The sequence below is a fragment of the Ambystoma mexicanum genome, chromosome 5q, assembly GCF_040938575.1.
Source record: "Ambystoma mexicanum isolate Mex_15411 chromosome 5q, UKY_AmexF1_1, whole genome shotgun sequence".
Taxonomy (NCBI): Eukaryota; Metazoa; Chordata; class Amphibia; order Caudata; family Ambystomatidae; genus Ambystoma; species Ambystoma mexicanum.
This window is the reverse complement of record NC_090933.1, coordinates 485,920,243-485,937,317: the sequence shown is the minus strand read 5'-3', so window position 1 is coordinate 485,937,317 and position 17,075 is coordinate 485,920,243.

Genomic DNA, 17,075 nt, shown 5'->3' with positions numbered 1-17,075 from the left:
GCCTGCTGCACTACCTCCCAAATATGAGAGTATAAATGCCACTCTCGCTTGATCATTGGGGAATGCCCCAGGTATGCACAAGAAATATAGGCGACATTGATTCATAAAGATAGCATACTTATTCTGATAGCCTGTGAAGCGTTCTGGTGGGGCCAGGGGAACCGCCTATGGAAGAACCACCTGTACTGGCATGGGCAGTGGAAGCGTTGCAGGAGGGGCATACCCCGGCTGTGGGACCTGGCCTGCCTGTGCCTGGAACATTTGCCTTGCTAGTTCATCTGTCCGCTCCAGGTTCACAATTAGATCCCTCCTTAGGGCATTGGTTTCCTGTCTTGAGGCATGAACTTCAGCCCGTAACTCTCCCAGTAATCGGGCCAACTGGTAAGTTTCAGAAGTTTCCATAATGCCCAGGTAGAGATTTGAAGAGGCTTCACGTTCTGTTACGTCACCTGGTCTCTGTGGAGGCGTTGGGACATGGTTGCAGTCCTACCGGGGGTGAGGTCGCTCAGGTCCGACTTTGCCCTTAGTGCTTATGTGGTGACTGGTGGTAATAGGTGATGCTGCTCGGGACTGCTCCTGTTTATTAATTTTGGCGAGCACTCTGTCCTGCTGCTTCTGGCAGGGGCGCTTGCATGATCTGGACTGAGTTCCTTCACTGGTCCCTTGCATGTGGTAGTCCAGTTCTGCTGCGAATAAGCCACTATACTTCAGGTAAGTGTTCCTGTTTGCCTTTGTCTTTCCTCGTCTGTTTTTGTTGTATTGTAATGTTTGTTGTCTTGTATTGCTGTCCGTTCCACTTTTGATGTTTGCTCTTTTGCTTTCTTCCCTTGCAGGTGATGTTGCTAAGGCACCAGGACTGAGTCCAGCCAGGGGCCCTGTGTTTGTAGGTCCCAAGGGGACATAAGTGAGTCAAGTGACCCATTGCCCTCATCACTAGATAGTGTGTTTTTTGTGTTCTGGGACCTGTGGCCATGACAGTTATTTGTGATAGCATGTGAAGGTGTTTGGTTGTTGTCAACTTTTGCAGTGCAGAAACTGCAATGTAATAAGGGGTCAGTAATCTCGTATTTGTGTTCTGCTATAAGATAGAGAGCTAATTGGAAACATTTGGAATCTTCATTGTCTTCTATATTGTACATTATGTCTACAGTTTTTGTGCTATTTTTATAAAAAGTCCTGCGGCAACACATATACATGGTTTGGTACTTCAGCAGATGTACTTTTAAACTTTAATATTTCTTTTTTATATGTGTGGAAAAGAAGGTTGACATCTGTACAGTTGTTGCTAGTCTGTTGTAAATCTATTGCATTTTGTAAGTGGCTTTCAGTTCCAAAATATTTTCTCTGGATATGCGCTATTTCTTCGAGTAGTTATTTGGGCACCCTCCACCAGGCCCCCACTCATGTCTCCCAGCACCCCCACCCCCCAGCAGTGCAGGGGCTCCCTCCACCAGGCCCCCACTCATGTCCCCCTGCACCCACACCCCCCAGCAGTACAGGGGCACCCTCCACCAGGGCCCCACTCATGTCTCCCAGCACCCCCACCCCCCAGCAGTGCAGCGGCACCCTCCACCAGGCCCCCACACATGTCTCCCTGCACCCCCACCCCCCAGCAGTGCAGGGCACCCTCCACCAGGCCCCCACACATGTCTCCCAACACCCCCAACCCCCAGCAGTACAGGGCACTCTCCACCAGGCCCCCACTCATGTCCCCCTGCATCCCCACCCACAAGCATCCAGGGGCACCCTCCACCAGGCCCCCACTCATGTCCCCCTGCACCCCCACCCACAAGCATCCAGGGGCACCCTCCACCAGGTCCCCACTCATGTCTCCCTGCACCCCCACCCCCCAGCAGTGCAAGGCACCCTCCACCAGGCCCCCACTCATGTCTCCCATCACCCCCACCCCCCAGCATCCAGGGGCACCCTCCACCAGGCCCCCACTCATGTCTCCCACCCCCCCACCCCCCAGCAGTGCAGGGCACCCTCTGCCAGGCCCCCACACATGTCTCCCAGCACCCCCCCAGCCACCAGGGGCACCCTCCACCAGGCCCCCACACATATCTCCCAACACCCCCAACCCCCAGCAGTGCAGGGCACCCTCCACCAGGCCCCCACTCATGTCCAACTCATGTCCCCCTGCACCCCCACCAACCAGCATCCAGGGCACCCTCCACCAGGCCCCCACACATGTCTCCCTGCACCCCCACCCCCCAGCAGTGCAGGGCACCCTCCACCAGGCCCCCACACATGTCTCCCAGCACCCCCACCCCCCAGCAGTGCAGGGGCACCCTCCACCAGGCCCCCACTCATGTCCCCCTACACCCCCACCCCTCAGCATCCAGGGGCATCCTCCACCAGGCCCCCACTCATGTCCCCCTGCACCTCCACCCACCTGCATCCAGGGGCACCCTCCACCAGGCCCCCACACAAGTCTCCCTGCACCCCCACCCCCAGTAGTGCAGGGCACCCTCCACCAGGCCCCCACACATGTATCCCTGCACCCCCACACCCCAGCAGTGCAGGGCACCAGACCCCCACTCATGTCCAACTCATGTCCCCTTGCACCCCCACCCACCAGCTGTGCGATTTGCCTGGGTACGTGTATTCCTGGGGTGCATGGGTAGTCTCCCATGCAATACCATCAGGGTACGTGTATTATGGGTCCGCGTGAACTTCCACACGCGATACCAGCAGGCTTCATGTATTACAGGGTTCGCGGGAAGTTCCACACACGATTGCCCTGGGTACGTGTATTTCGGGGTGCGTGTGAAGTTTCACACGCGATTTTGCAGGGTACGTGTATTTCGGTGTGCGCCTGAACTTCCACATGCGACTGGGCCTGTGAGAGTGGGGTACGTGTATTCCAGGGGTGGGCGGGAATATCTACTCGCGACTGGGCCTGGGAGAGAGTGTTACGTGTATTCCTTGGGTGGGCGGGAAGATTCACGCGGTCGCCTACAACGCGCCAAAAAATAAATGGTCCAATCCTGAAACACGTATGCCAGCATGAAGCAGGCGTACGTCAACCCGCGCAGCATAAAAGTGCGCGCAAGCAACAAACAAGCTCAGACGCCAGGATGAATATACCATTCCTAGCAGCAGTGGCCGTGGGTTACCAAAGGAGGAGGAGGAGGATAGTGAGGGCCCGAATTTTCACTCCCAGAACCAGCCTTTTTGGGATGCCTGATGACCAGGTGTATGGGAGGTACAGGTTTCCACCACACATAATACTGGACCTTGTCAGTGAGTGGTAGGATGACCTCACATCACCCACCCTGTGCTCCCAAGCACTCAGCCCCCTGGAGAAGGTCCTTAATGTACTGCACTTCTTGGCCACAGGATCATTTCAGCAGACAAGTGCCATAGAGGGTGGGGTGTCACAGGCCACGCAGTCACGCTGCCTACACCAGGTCTTGAACATCATCACTGCACGCCCATCAGTCCGCAGGCACACATACATGCCCAGGACACCTGCAGAAAGGCAGGCTGCCGCCCTGGATTTCCACGGTGTGGCACAATTCGCCAAAGTGCTAGGTGCCATTGACTGCACCCAGGTGGCACTACGTCCCCCCCGGGATCTGAGCACATCTATAGGAACCGCAAGCACTGGCATTCCATCAACGTGCAGGTAGTATGTAATGCCAAGGGAATCATCATCTCAGTATATGCCACCTATCCAGGGTCCACCCACGACAGCTTCATTTACCGAATGTCTACACTAAGCCGGGACATAGAAGCTGGGCGGCATGGCGATACATGGCTGCTTGGTGAGTATGAATGCCACTGCACATGCATGCATGTCAGATGCAGAGTTATGTCACTACCCCACTAATGATACCCATCAACTCCTCACCAGGGGACAGTGCCTACCCTCTGAGCACCCACATGATGACGCCAATTCGGAACCCCATCACACCTCCCGAGGTAAGATACAACACAGCCCATATTGCAACCCGGGGCATAGTGGAGCGCACATTCGGAGTGCTCAAGTCACGCTTTCGCTCCCTTGACCATTCTGGTGGGCAGCTGTTATATGCGCCCCCAGTAGTGTGCAGGATCATAGTGGCAGCATGTGTCCTACACAATGTTGCAACACGCCGGGGCCTGGCTGTGGACATGGTGGTGCCCCCACATCCCCAACCACCTGCACGCCCGCTGCGCATGGGAGGGGAAAGGGCACGGGGTGAGGCAGCCCGTACGCAGCTGGTGGCTAATTACTTCACATAGAAATCACACCCCTGTGGAGTGCACACAGCCCTGGCACATACCATCTGATAAGCAATGATGACTCGACCTGACAATTATGACGAACAAAGGGACAGTCAACTGTCAGAACCATAGCAGCCTGAGATTGTTCATGTGGAAGTGTCACAATGTGTGCATCCCTACCTACACAAACACCACCAATGCAGTGTCATCAAAAGACACACTTCCATGCTGCAGAAATGAATACCCACTTGCAAAATACTACATGAGAACAGTGCCATGTCACCCACCCCTCAAATGGCAGTTATTTAGCATAAAGAGCAAGGTGCTTATACAGTTCTCAGCATAGCATATCATTATTGTTTGTTTTGATTGTATTATTTATTATTTTTTAGCTTTGTTTTTTTTGGTTCTTCATCATTTTCTAGTTTTAATTCATTTAGAAAGTTTACCGTTGCATATCCTATTGATTTTGAGTGCACATGAAATATAAACTTCCAAAGATCTTTAGCCTCCATGTGTGTTCGGTGTTGAAACAGGTTTTTAAAATATTTAACTCTTAAGCAATCCAACTTTGTACACTCAGTGAGCAAGTGTTCTAGTGATTCCTCGTGCTTATTACAGAAGCAACATAGACTACATTCTACAGCATCAGAAAACCATCTAGATGTAATTTCCCTGGTTTTCCATTGGTTTAACCTCAAGCGCAGAAGTCCTGCTCGATGCGAGACATTTGGTGATTTTAAGAGATACTCTTCAGGGGAGCCAGGGGATTTTAAGGCAAAAGGATTCCGTCTAAAGCATTTGTAGACTTGACATTGTTGTCTAGTGCTTATCCAATCCATTTCCCAGATCTTTTGCTTAGCTTTGTCAGGATTTTGTAACAATAGCTCATTCCCTACGTCTGCTTCTTGCAAAAATCTCTGCGCTTGGGCTTTCCAATGCTTAGCAAAATTGTCACTCGATGTTTTTACATAATTTGCTAAATGTTTTACCAGCCTATTCCTATGATCTTCCAGGACACATTTCCTGTATAGCATGCATACTCTGCATTTATAGGTGGCTTGCATCGATATAAGCCCTAATTCATGCCTTATGAGGGCTATGGGTGTAGATTTCGAGAGTTTCAAAAGATTTTTCCAGTATTCTCCTTCTTTCTTCTCCCAATAGTTGCGTGTTTTGTATAATCTTGTCTCTGACCCATACAATTGTATTGGCAGAGCCTTTTGCTTATAGTATGTCATTAAGGGAGCGATGGTGAATTTATAATATTTGCCACTGATAATTTTTGCTTGGGAGATTGAATTATTCCATTTTATTATTGCAGTGGTTTCATATGGAGTGTCCTGAGGGCTATTGTTAATGTTCACTCCCAGGTAAATATATTCACCCACTGATTCGAGCTGCTGATTATCTAAAACCCACCTATGATCTTTATTTCTTTGCTTTGAATTTCCAAATTGGATCACTTTTGTTTTTTTAATATTTATGATCATACCATTGCATTTGGCATAGTTTTCCAATACATTGAGCATGTTGCGTAATCCCATCGGTGTCTTTGATAGGAGGAGGAGATCATCGGCATACAGGAGCCATTTAATTTCGTGTTTGCCTAGTTTTGGGGAATCAGTTCTGATGTTGAGAAACTCTTTACCCATGTCAGAAATGAAAAAATTTAAAATTGCCGAAGCAAGTATACACCCTTGCTTAAGTCCTCTCGATGTGTCAACGGGGTCAGTCAGCAGACCATCGCTGTTTAATCTTATTTGAAGTGAGGTACCCTGATGAAGCTCAATGATCCACTTCAAGATGTTCCATGGGCAATTGTTTCTCATTAGCTTCACCACTAGCAGCTCCCTCAATATAGAATCAAACGCAGTTTTGAAATCGATGAATGCAATATACAGTGGTAGATTTTTACTTGCTTGCTTTGCAATGATGGCATTTATAGTGAATAGGTTAATACCTGTTCCTAGACCTTTAATGAAATCTGTCTGCCAGGGGTCCCTCAGTTTCTCTCTGTCTAGCCAGTTGTTAAATTCATGCAAGACAAGACGAGCAAATATTTTCCCTGGACAGTCCAGGAGGGCTATCGGTCTATAGGATCCTGGATCAAGTCTGTCTCCCTTCTTAAACAACGGGATTAGAATAGATTTTTTCCATGATGTTGGGATCAACCCGGTGCGCATCACTTCCGCAAATATTTTCGTCAGTATACGTGACCACACTTCTTTCTCTTCTTTGCTGGTTTTATTATCGAGCCCATCTGGGCCAGGGGACCTTGAGGAGCTTAGTTTTGAGATATAGGATAAGATGTCATTTTGATCGAATTGTATCGTGTGATCCCAATTCGTACCTTTAAGAGGTATTTGCTGGATCATCATTGGTGTCTGGTATATTTTCAGGAAGTAATCGCGCCAGGTTTTCGCCGATATGGAGTTAATTTGAACAGATGACTGATGTTTGTAGGTGACATTATTCAGGACTTTCCAGATTTCCGCTGAAGATTTGGTGGCTATTTTTTTAAGCATGTCCTCACTGTCTCTCTGGTAACATTGGGCCTTTCTACTTCTTAACCAGTTATTGTATACTGTCCGTATGTGCCTTATCTGCGGAAGTTTCACTTCTAATGTTAGATCTTTTAGTAGTCGTATTTGTTTTCTCATGTTAGCTTTTTTGCGTTTTGACATCAATGTCAAAGACATGAACATGTTTGTACCCTTGTCCTTGTGAGGTGTTTTTCACATATGCATATTTCTGCATTATTGATACATAATCCAAGCCTGGACGTGTGGCCAAATGTTTGTCAAAACCCCATAGGGAAGTATTCGACCACTTGATTTTATTCCTCCTGTTGTTAGTAGTTATATTTCCATTATATGTGTCCCAAGTGCTTTTATTGGGGGTTTTTTCTGTTTCCCACACCAAGCAGAGTTGGCTGTGATCACTTTCCCTTTTTGACTTTACAGTCATGGATTGGATTAGATTTAACAGTGCACTGTTCACGAATATGTAATCTAATATGGCTTCAGATGAACCATTATGCCATGTGTTAGCAGCCTGCGTATCCCCTTAGACAGTCCCATTTAGCATAAATAACTGCATGTCTTTCATTATTGCTAGCCAACTTCTTTCTTCTACCGTTCTTTTTCTTTTCCTCTTATTCAGCAGATGCATGTTAAAATCGCCCATGATCATTACATGATCAACATTTCTTTCTTTAGCAATGTTAGGAAATACTTCTTGACAGAGTTCAAAAAAACAAGCCGCAGTTACATGAGACCTTCCCCAATAGATGTTTATGAGTATAAGTAGGTGTGAATCACTCTTCAATTTGATAGTTTGGATAAAGGGGTGGTGGAGTCATACATAGCTATTGTAAAGCCTTTTGATTTCTTTACTGCAACTAAAAGCCCTGCCATTGGTCTACCACGCGGTAGGCATATTGCTGGTTCTAAGTATATTTCACAACCATCCCAAATTGGGGCTTCGGTCAATCATGTCTCCTGCAAGACCACTATGTCAAACTTGTCCAGTTCAGTATTCGCCGAATTCGTAAAGTGCTTGAACCCCCGAGTGTTCCAACATATCAGTTGGAGTTTCTCTTTTGCTATGGGTTGTTATGAGCGATCTGAATGATTACCTCTTCCCTCATCTGATGCAGCAAAGTTGGCACCATAAATGCGGGGAATCCACTTTGTGGAGCCTCCGACTTCTTCATTCGACTGACAGTCTTCTTGATACAAGTTAAAGCCCATTTGAAAGAAAGCATCTCTAGCCTGCCATAATATATCTGCAAGGATGGTTGAGTGTATAGATATTCTGGATCGTGTCAGATCCTGATCATCCATGAACTCAACTCTGTCGATGTCCGACGTTGAAATGTTCCTTAATTGAGATATCTCCCTGCAGATGTTTATGACGCTTGATCGATTCAGGTCAAATTGCTGGAATGGATGGTCCCTGCATTCCAGTATGAAGCAGTGACTGTTCTTCTGGGCCACTGCCCTCGATTTAAATGAGACTTCTTTGCTCATATTCTTGTTCTTTTGCCATTGTGCTGTTTTTCTCATACTAGCATTCTCCATTGTCTCATTATTTGAAGACATTGCGTTGTTTATGGGACCTCTCACTAGGCGACCTCCTGGCACGGATTTTGTCTCCATCTTGCTAGATCCAGTTTCCGTAGTTTCCTTCAACTTGTTGGCCATGTAGTTTTCTACAGTTTTGTTTATTTCTTCTCTCATTTGCGCCTCATTTAACCCCCCCCCACCTTGAATCTATCTTTTCACTGTTGGGGAGTGCCTGAGGTTGGGCGCTTTCGCTTCTTCTCATTGCTGTTTCTACTGCAACTAAGTAATTTAATGGTTTGTAGAATAGGCTTGGTGTAATTTTATTTATACTACTTAAGGGCATAGTTCTCATATGCTCACTGCTTTCATCAGTGATTTTTGACGTTTCTCTGGTTTCTTTTATAGCACTTGTTATCTTCAAAATTCGTCTATTCTTTACTTTCCCTTTAACACCTTTTGCTACAGACATGGTGCTTTTCATTTTATTTGTTAAGGATTGAGCCTCTTTGTTTTGCTTGTTCTGTTTTGCAACTGTTTTCTGTTGTTCTTTTTCACTATTACTGGTCTCACTAGTTGCTTCCACGATTAACTTAGTCGTGGACGGCTCGCCATCGCTACCTTTTGCGACGTTCTGTAACAGATGCTTTGAGGGTTCTTCAATATTATTAGTGTTTGACGCCCCACTAAAATTGAATTGTTTTGGGTGCAAAGGATTCTTAAGCCTGTCGATCATATTACTTGGGGGGAATGTGGTCTGGGTTCCCGACTCTTTTGATTCACAATGTCTAAATATTTCATATTGTTGAATGCACTCTCTTCGTTCTCCCATTTCCTGACAGCTGGTACTTTGATCTGTCAGCTTATTCAATAATATCGTTTGATAGTTCAATTTTTGATCCATTGCTTCATATAGTTTGGCCAACGATAGAAAAGCTGTGTGCATTGCTAATAAGACCGAATTTTTCTTAATCAGGGCCTCAGCCTCTTCTACAGGACTTTCATGATGGATCACCGGCCGTGCTTTCCCAACAGTAAGGTTTTTATTTCCCCTTACAGCTTGCCTGGGGATTGGAGGGGCAAAAGAGAGTGATTTCACAAACGCTTCTTCCTCAGAGCATTCTAGCATTTCTAAAGATGTCATTGCTTTGTAATTTTGTGATACATTCATTATGTCATCCTCTTCAATTCTATGCCTGCTTGTGTTATGTTGATGTTGTATTGGAATGGGCGACAGACTGTCTACTTGCATTAAGTCTCCCGTGTTGGAGTGTACAAATACAACTTCCTCTGTACTCATCGAGGCAGAGCTACAATCCATAAACTGTATAGCTTCCCCATCTACTTGACCTGTGATTTGCAAGTTATGATAAGCCTCTCTTAGTTTCTGCTGGGCTTCAATCGTACAGGGCTTGGGCGGACTTTCAACAATTTTTTCAAGTGTTTGAGGTGCAAACACTTTATCATTTTCACACTGTTTACTCTCATGTTCCATGGTAGTGTCTGAGATTGCATTTCCCACTCCAACATTTAATATTACAGGTGTGCTTACTTTAATGGCAGCTACTTCCATGTCAAGGCGCTTGTTCAGCTCAGTGAGCTTTTCTTGATTCAGATGACAGTTTTTGGTTTGTTGTTGTTGTTCTTGGGGAATTTCTGTCCCTGTGCTTGTATTCAGATTATAATATGAGCGGATATCAGGTACCCTTGACATTAAGCGGTTCCTGTTTTTGTTTCCCACTTTTTTTTCCCCTACACAGGTAGCTCCTTTTTTCTTTAAGATTGGGACAGTTGGAGTGTGCGGCATACCCACCATATTTTTTATCTTTGGATTAATTCCTTCTTTAAATAGTGCACTATTCATGGGGGCATACCAGATTTCAGTGTGTAGGACCCCTTCTCCATGCTACCACAAATAAAACACAATTAAACTCACACTCGAGTACGATACGTAGCGTAGAGATTACACTATGGGTGGAAATAATAGTACAGGCAGTAGCCTCTTACCCTTTCACGTAGTGCACAATTTTCCCTCTTTTTTTTATATATGATTTTTTAAGCACCTTTCTTTTCTCCTTCTCGTTTGCAGTATGGCTGAGTCAAATGCTGCCAGCCCAATCCGTGCCCCAGGCACAACAAACAGCGAACCGCAAATAGTACTTATCCGTACTTAGAGCGCGGCGTGAGTGCGCCAGGGAGAGAGTATTTGTAGAGGAGGATGGGAGGAGTAACTTGCACGTCACGTGCTTAACAAGGGCGGAGTCTCCCTCCAGGAAGTGCCCTAAACAAAAGAATAAGTATACACTCTTAGTAAGGCTTAGTGTATGTGAGGACAATAACAGGCTTATCCAAACACGAGTCCAAATAGAGTCCAAATATGCTCATAAGACACGAGTCCAACATAAGACACGAGTCCAACATGAGTCCAACTAAATACACACACACGGGGGACTGGGTATTCAATCACCTTGTGGATCAGGAAGTCAGGCAAGCCAGGCGCCGCATGCAAAGACGTCCTCCTGGACGATTTATTTTGCGTTTTCACGGCACGGCAGCGGGATCAATGGGATTCTCGTGGTGATTTCCTTCAGCGTGTCCATCAGATCCAGCAAACCAGCAAACAGTACTTATCCGTACTTAGTGTGAACACTTCCAAGTATACAGTGTTAGCGCCATGCAAGAGTGTAGGTGCACTGCTTACAACATGGACTCCAGTTCCAAGGTGGACCGCCTTGTGAAGACATGAGAAATGGACCTTCAAATTAGGAGGATGAGATGGATGTAGAGGCACATATCAATACGCCATGCAGTAAACAATACAACAACAATATGCACTATGAATGTATACACAGTATTGACTACAGACTGCCCACACATCAAATGGGAGTCCAACGTCACCATTCACGTCAATGTCACTTGGGCACACCCTTTGCAAGCCCATGGAAATGGGAAGCAGGAGGGGTGTGTGTCACACAAACCCAAGCATCTGAACCAAATTCATGACAAGCCTGCATGTGCCCAGCCACAATACAGCGTATGCCCACGGGAGCCACACATGGCAACACACTGTTCAAAAAACAAAAATTTAAAAAAAATATAAAAAAAAAATAAAAAATGGCCATCAATGGGCCCGGGGGGGGTGTGTGGGGGAGGCCACCCAGAAGGTCCGAGGACAGGGTGCACACCAAAACACACCTGTGTGGATCTTGCGAGAAAAAAACACCTCCATGGGCTCAAGGTCTGCACGGCTACCCTATTATGAGAGAATCACTCCTGTCACTCTCCTCACCCTCTGCAGCTGCATCAGGAGGTGGTGGCACTATGGGAGGCAGTCCACGCAAAGCCCTAGTCTGTTCCTCCATGGCAGCAAGCATGCGGGTGTGGAAGGTCTCGTTCTGGAGGATAATTGTGCGTAGGTCCCCATGCAACAACTCACGGGATGCCCGGACCTCCGCCCTAGTTGCCTGCATCTCAGGTGAGAGCGTACGTGTGAGACGCTCCAGCTGCTGTTCTGTCCTTCTGTTTGTTGAAGCCTCAAGCTCAACAAGAGTCGTCCTGAGGTGAAGGAGGTCCACCCTCAGGGCTTCCCTGTGGCCCTGGGACTCTATGGAAATGGCTTCCCGCAGCATCACCAGTGCTGCCCGCCTGTCCCTGTCGGACGCCTACATGTCCTCCCTGTGTGACTGGCAGATGGAGTCTGTTGCCTGCTGTAGTCGCTCCATCAGCCTTTCGGGGGGGGACAATGGAAGTGGCCACCCTATCCATGGCCTGAGCCATCATCTCTGATGATGCTGCCTGTTGGGTTGCCATACCGTATATGGATTGCTCCCATGCGGTATTGCCAAGTGGCGTACGGCCACCACGTCGGTGGGCACCACACCTGTCTGGGGCAAGGTGAACTGCGCCTTGCTGTGCCGGCACTGCCTGAGGCTGCAGGACTGCATTCCCCCTCTGATCTGCTGACCCAGGAACAGGATCAGATGTTGAGGAGTGCGACCCTGCTTCCGTAACCACCAAAGACGTAGCTGCCAACACTGACATCCCCATTGAGGGTTCTAACCCTGGTGCAGGTAGGTTGGACAGAAAAGAATCCCTCCCAGGAACACTCACCTGCGACGGCACATAGGTCTCATCATCCGAATCGACACCTGAATACAGCTCGGGGGAGGTGCAGCCAGAGACACCCCTTGAGAGCACGACCTGCAGCAGTTGTGGGTTCTCACCCACCACCACATCACGTCCCTCAATGGTGGTCGGTCGGGCCTGAGACCCCTCCTGGGTCTGCACCATCTCCACAACCCCAGCAGTATCAAGTGTGTCATCCCATGCAAAGACATAAAAGAAAACAAATGGAAACAGGCATTAGCACTATGGCACACAATTAGGGCTGAGAAGCTACAGAAACAGTACTTGATTGACACATGTCCCACATGACTAAAACCCTCCCATGCATGCACCGTGACTGCGTGTGAAGGGGAGGCAGATGGCACACATTGATGACAATAAGATGAAAGATGAACACATTTGCTGCATGCTGCCTAGCAGTGGCATCACACATTGCCCTGTGATTGGCAGGTCAAATACACATGCCATCACACAGATGGCATGTACCCTAGCCATGAAGTGAAGAGGGAGAGGAGGGCACCAATTTTTCTTTCAGTCTAGTTTGCTCATGAAATTGATTTTTTCATTGAAATGGTTCAAATGTTTAACCTGGAGCTGCCAGACCAAAATGGTCCTATAGAACAGGGACATGTCTAAACAAATCATGTCCAGGAAACAAAGCCAGTCCACTGTACCATAGCCATGCCAGACATGTGACAATAGGACTGAGATATGCCTAGTAAAAGTGGTGATATGAAAACAATCTGCCTGAATAAACAGAGGAAAATAAGCAACAATGTTGTGGCAAGATGACACTTCAAGGGCAACTGCGTGGTGTTGGGCTGGATGTCTAATGTTGGCAGAAGGGATACTGCTATACCCAAATGCTGGTGCGCAGAATGTATTGGATGAGGCACATGGGTGACCCAAACCACTCAGGCACACACACCCTCACCTGGCACCCAAACAGAAGCCCTCACGCACACACCATGCACATGGATGACACACACATGCATGTGCACTCACCGGACAATGCCTCGTAATCTGCGAGTTCTCCCAGGCCTTGGATCTTTTCCTCCATGACATAGGTCCCAGCAACCTGCTCATGTGGAGTGAGTTCTATGTCCTCTGCTGGAGACCCACCTCCAGTCACTAGAGTAGTGGCATGACTTGAGGCCAGCTTATTCTTTGCCCTGCGCTTCAGGTCATTCCAGCGCTTGTAGCATTCAGTAGCTGTGCGCCTCACGATTCCAAGGGCACTTATGATGTCCGCGATGGTCTGCCAGTGTGACTGACCTTGTGCAGGTGCGGTCTTGGATCCTGCAACAATCACCATTTCGCGGTCATGTGCGGACACATACTCTACAAGTGCATTCAGTTCGGCCTCATTGAAGCTGGGCTTCCTTGATGGGCCGGACTGTGTAGCCGTGTCTGGGGCATCAGCCTCTACTGGACGAGCACTCTTCCTCTTCCGCTTGGAAGGTGGTGGGGATCCTGAGTGTCCTACGCCGCTCTGGACACTAGGGGCAGGAGCCCTGGTGGACTCTGTACTAGGAGTGTGGGATTGCACACTCAGCATGGGAGTTGGTGCAGGCATTAGCTCAAGTGTGATGGTGTCACGGGGAATGTCAGGAGGATGGACTTGGACCGACACTGTACTTGCTGGGTATGTGAGAGGTGGGGTGGATGGAGCCGCAGCTGCCCCTGCAGGCTCCCCAGCCTGCCTACGCGGGGCAGCAGATGACCTAGCTGCCCCTGATCCACGTGGCCTGATGATACCAACTTGCACCGGCGCACGTGGCCTAGACCTGCTGACATGGATGTCAGCCATGGAGTCACCCTGTGCCAGGTTTGGTTCCACAGTGGGCTGGTCCAACAAGGGCTGAGCATGGATGGTGTCAGCCACGTTACCCTCAACCAGGGAGGGGGGCATGGGTGTCCCTGACTGCTCCTCCACACATGGGGGGCTAGGTGCACCCTGCAAGTCACGGCCACGTCCCCTACCGCATCCACCACGGCCACCACTTGGGTCTCGGCCACCTTTGCCACCCTTACGGCTTGTTCACCTCCCAGCCATGGCACTGATGTTATTGTGCGTATGGGAGTCGATGTGAACTATTGTCCTGGGCAATTGGGGGTTAAAGGGGTTGGGTACCAGATGGTAATCGTACCCTAGTGCTCTAGCAAGGCTGTATGTCACCCCTGGGGAAAGATGACGGGTCACACAACGCACAGGCACCCCAAAAAAGGGAAGTAAGGTGCACACAACCCCTCCTAGACTTCACCACTGATGTACAGTAGTATTGGTTTGTCATTTTGGTAGGTACATTCTTTATTTTTGTGCTGTACACCATGTACTATTTGTTTTGTTACGTCTTCAGAAATGGTGCTCTGATCTTTTTTAAGTTTTTCTTGTTGTACAGTTAAGTCTTATATATTTTCTTGATAGTGACACATGGTGTTTTCCACTTCTGTCATAGCTAATTCTGCCTCATTTGTTATTAGTGGCTGTCCTAGTGGTTCTTGCGTTCCTGTTACAGAAGGTTGACTACTGTCGGAAGAGTCCTTATCTAGCTGGGCCTGAAGTTCTTTTTTGTGTTGCTGTTGATTGTGCAACATTGTTTTGTACTGCGTAAAGTTCACATCGGTGGTAGCACTTTCATTTGCTTTGAAAGCATCTTCATAGCAGTCATAGTTATCTAGTATCTCTTCCTCTTTTCTCCATGGTTTAAAAAGTTGTAGCAGAGACATGTAATATAGTTCTTTCTGTTGAGGAGTTTTTAATGACAATTTAACATGATTTATTAAGCTCCGTTTGGTAAATTTCACAAAGCTGCCTTCACAATCTGTGACCCTATATCTGCCTTTGTTTCATCAGGTTTTATATTATTTTTGTATGCAAAGTTTTGACATATGTGGTATACAAACATTGTTAAGCTCCGTTTGGTAAATTTCACAAAGCTGCCTTCACAATCTGTGACCCTATATCTGCCTTTGTTTCATCAGGTTTTATATTATTTTTGTATGCAAAGTTTTGACATATGTGGTATACAAACATTGTTTCCAAAGTCCTACTCCTGTTCGGATAGTATGTGTCCAGTAAATTGTTTTTTAAAATGTCTTCGCTGTTGGGATAATTTCTGGCAATTGTTTGTATGTCCTCATATGATTTTAGAACTCTTTTTCTACATTTAGCAGGACCAAGACTTAGCCATAATATTTTGTCTGATTTTCCATACAAAGCAGTACCGGTTAAACAATCTGCCACTTCATAGGTGCCACATTCTCTATGAGAGAGCATTTTTATGCCTAGACTGTACAATTTCTGAGATAGTGTTTTGTCTGATGATAGGTCATCGCAGAGGTCTTTAAGCTCTGTTTTTTCTGCTTTTGATAAGTAGGCTGTAACATATTGTGCAACAGCAGTGGAATTGTCTGCAATGTACTGCACATCTATGTTTGCATTCCTTAAGAGAGCAATGATTGCATTGTAATCATTGATGTATTTTGATTCTTCTTTTCTTTTTATGTAATACGTGTTCTTAGGTGATTTATGTTTAACACTATGTCGAACTGAAGACATGAAGTTGTTGACTTCACCTGTTTCTGTAACTGGTCTAGGGAAACCAAAGCGGCATTTGGTGTAGTATTTCCCTTTGTTTTTGTATTTGCGATGACAATAGTTGCCACATTTCTGTCTTTGAAATTGTAAAATTGCCCATGGAGGACACTGTGTGTCCGTTGTGAAGGGATTTCACAAGTGACATATTTTTGGATGAACTGCAGAACAGCGGCATCAGTGTCGTGACCAAAGTTAGGTGCACCTTAGATCCATAACAGCATGCGAATATGTGGTGCTCCTCTAGCTTGGTATTCTTTTCACCAAAAGAAGTGTTGTACTTCTCTGAGTGGAGGAACAGTTTTATTGCAAATAAAGTGTAGCATAGCAGTGAAACGATGATGGAAATATCTTGACACATTAACTGGATCTAGAGAGCAAAATTCTCCAGGTGTTAATAAATGTATGTCGGTTTTGTTGTTGTTTGATATGCGTAGGAACTCATGTAAATCTTCCCATGCATATTCTGCACAACTTAGTGCAACAAACCAAGTCGGTGGTCCAAGGTTTCTGATTATACAACATATGTCTCTGTGCCGTCGGAACCAGTATTCTTTTGTACCACACATGTTTGCAAACACATTTGTTACAATTGATTGTAAAACCTCATCTTTTTCTTGTACTTTTTGTATTAATTGTGTAGCTGACATATTTTGAAAGTGGGTTCCAGATTTCAAAATGTGTGCAGCTCCATAACATAGGGTTGCTAGTTCACCTTCAAAGATTAGGCGGAATATGTATTCTACATTTTGTCTAAACCTGGGATTATGTGAATACATTCGTAATGAGCGGTATTCTGATGCTATAATTTGAATGTGTCTATCATCGTATCTTCCACCTTTGCCAGTAGGAAACAGCAGTGGAAAAGCACATGCTTCTCTACTTTTTTCCCATATGCTCATTGCTGAACCTTTGGTTTGTCGGATTTGGTAAGTTTCTAGTGCATAATCTATGCTTTCATTGGAATGCAATGGATGAATTGTGTACTGGTCCAAAAGAGTGGATACTGCAGCAGGATCCAGAAGTTTGAATTGTCCAGTTTCTGTTGCCTCTTCAATTATTTCAGTTGTTTC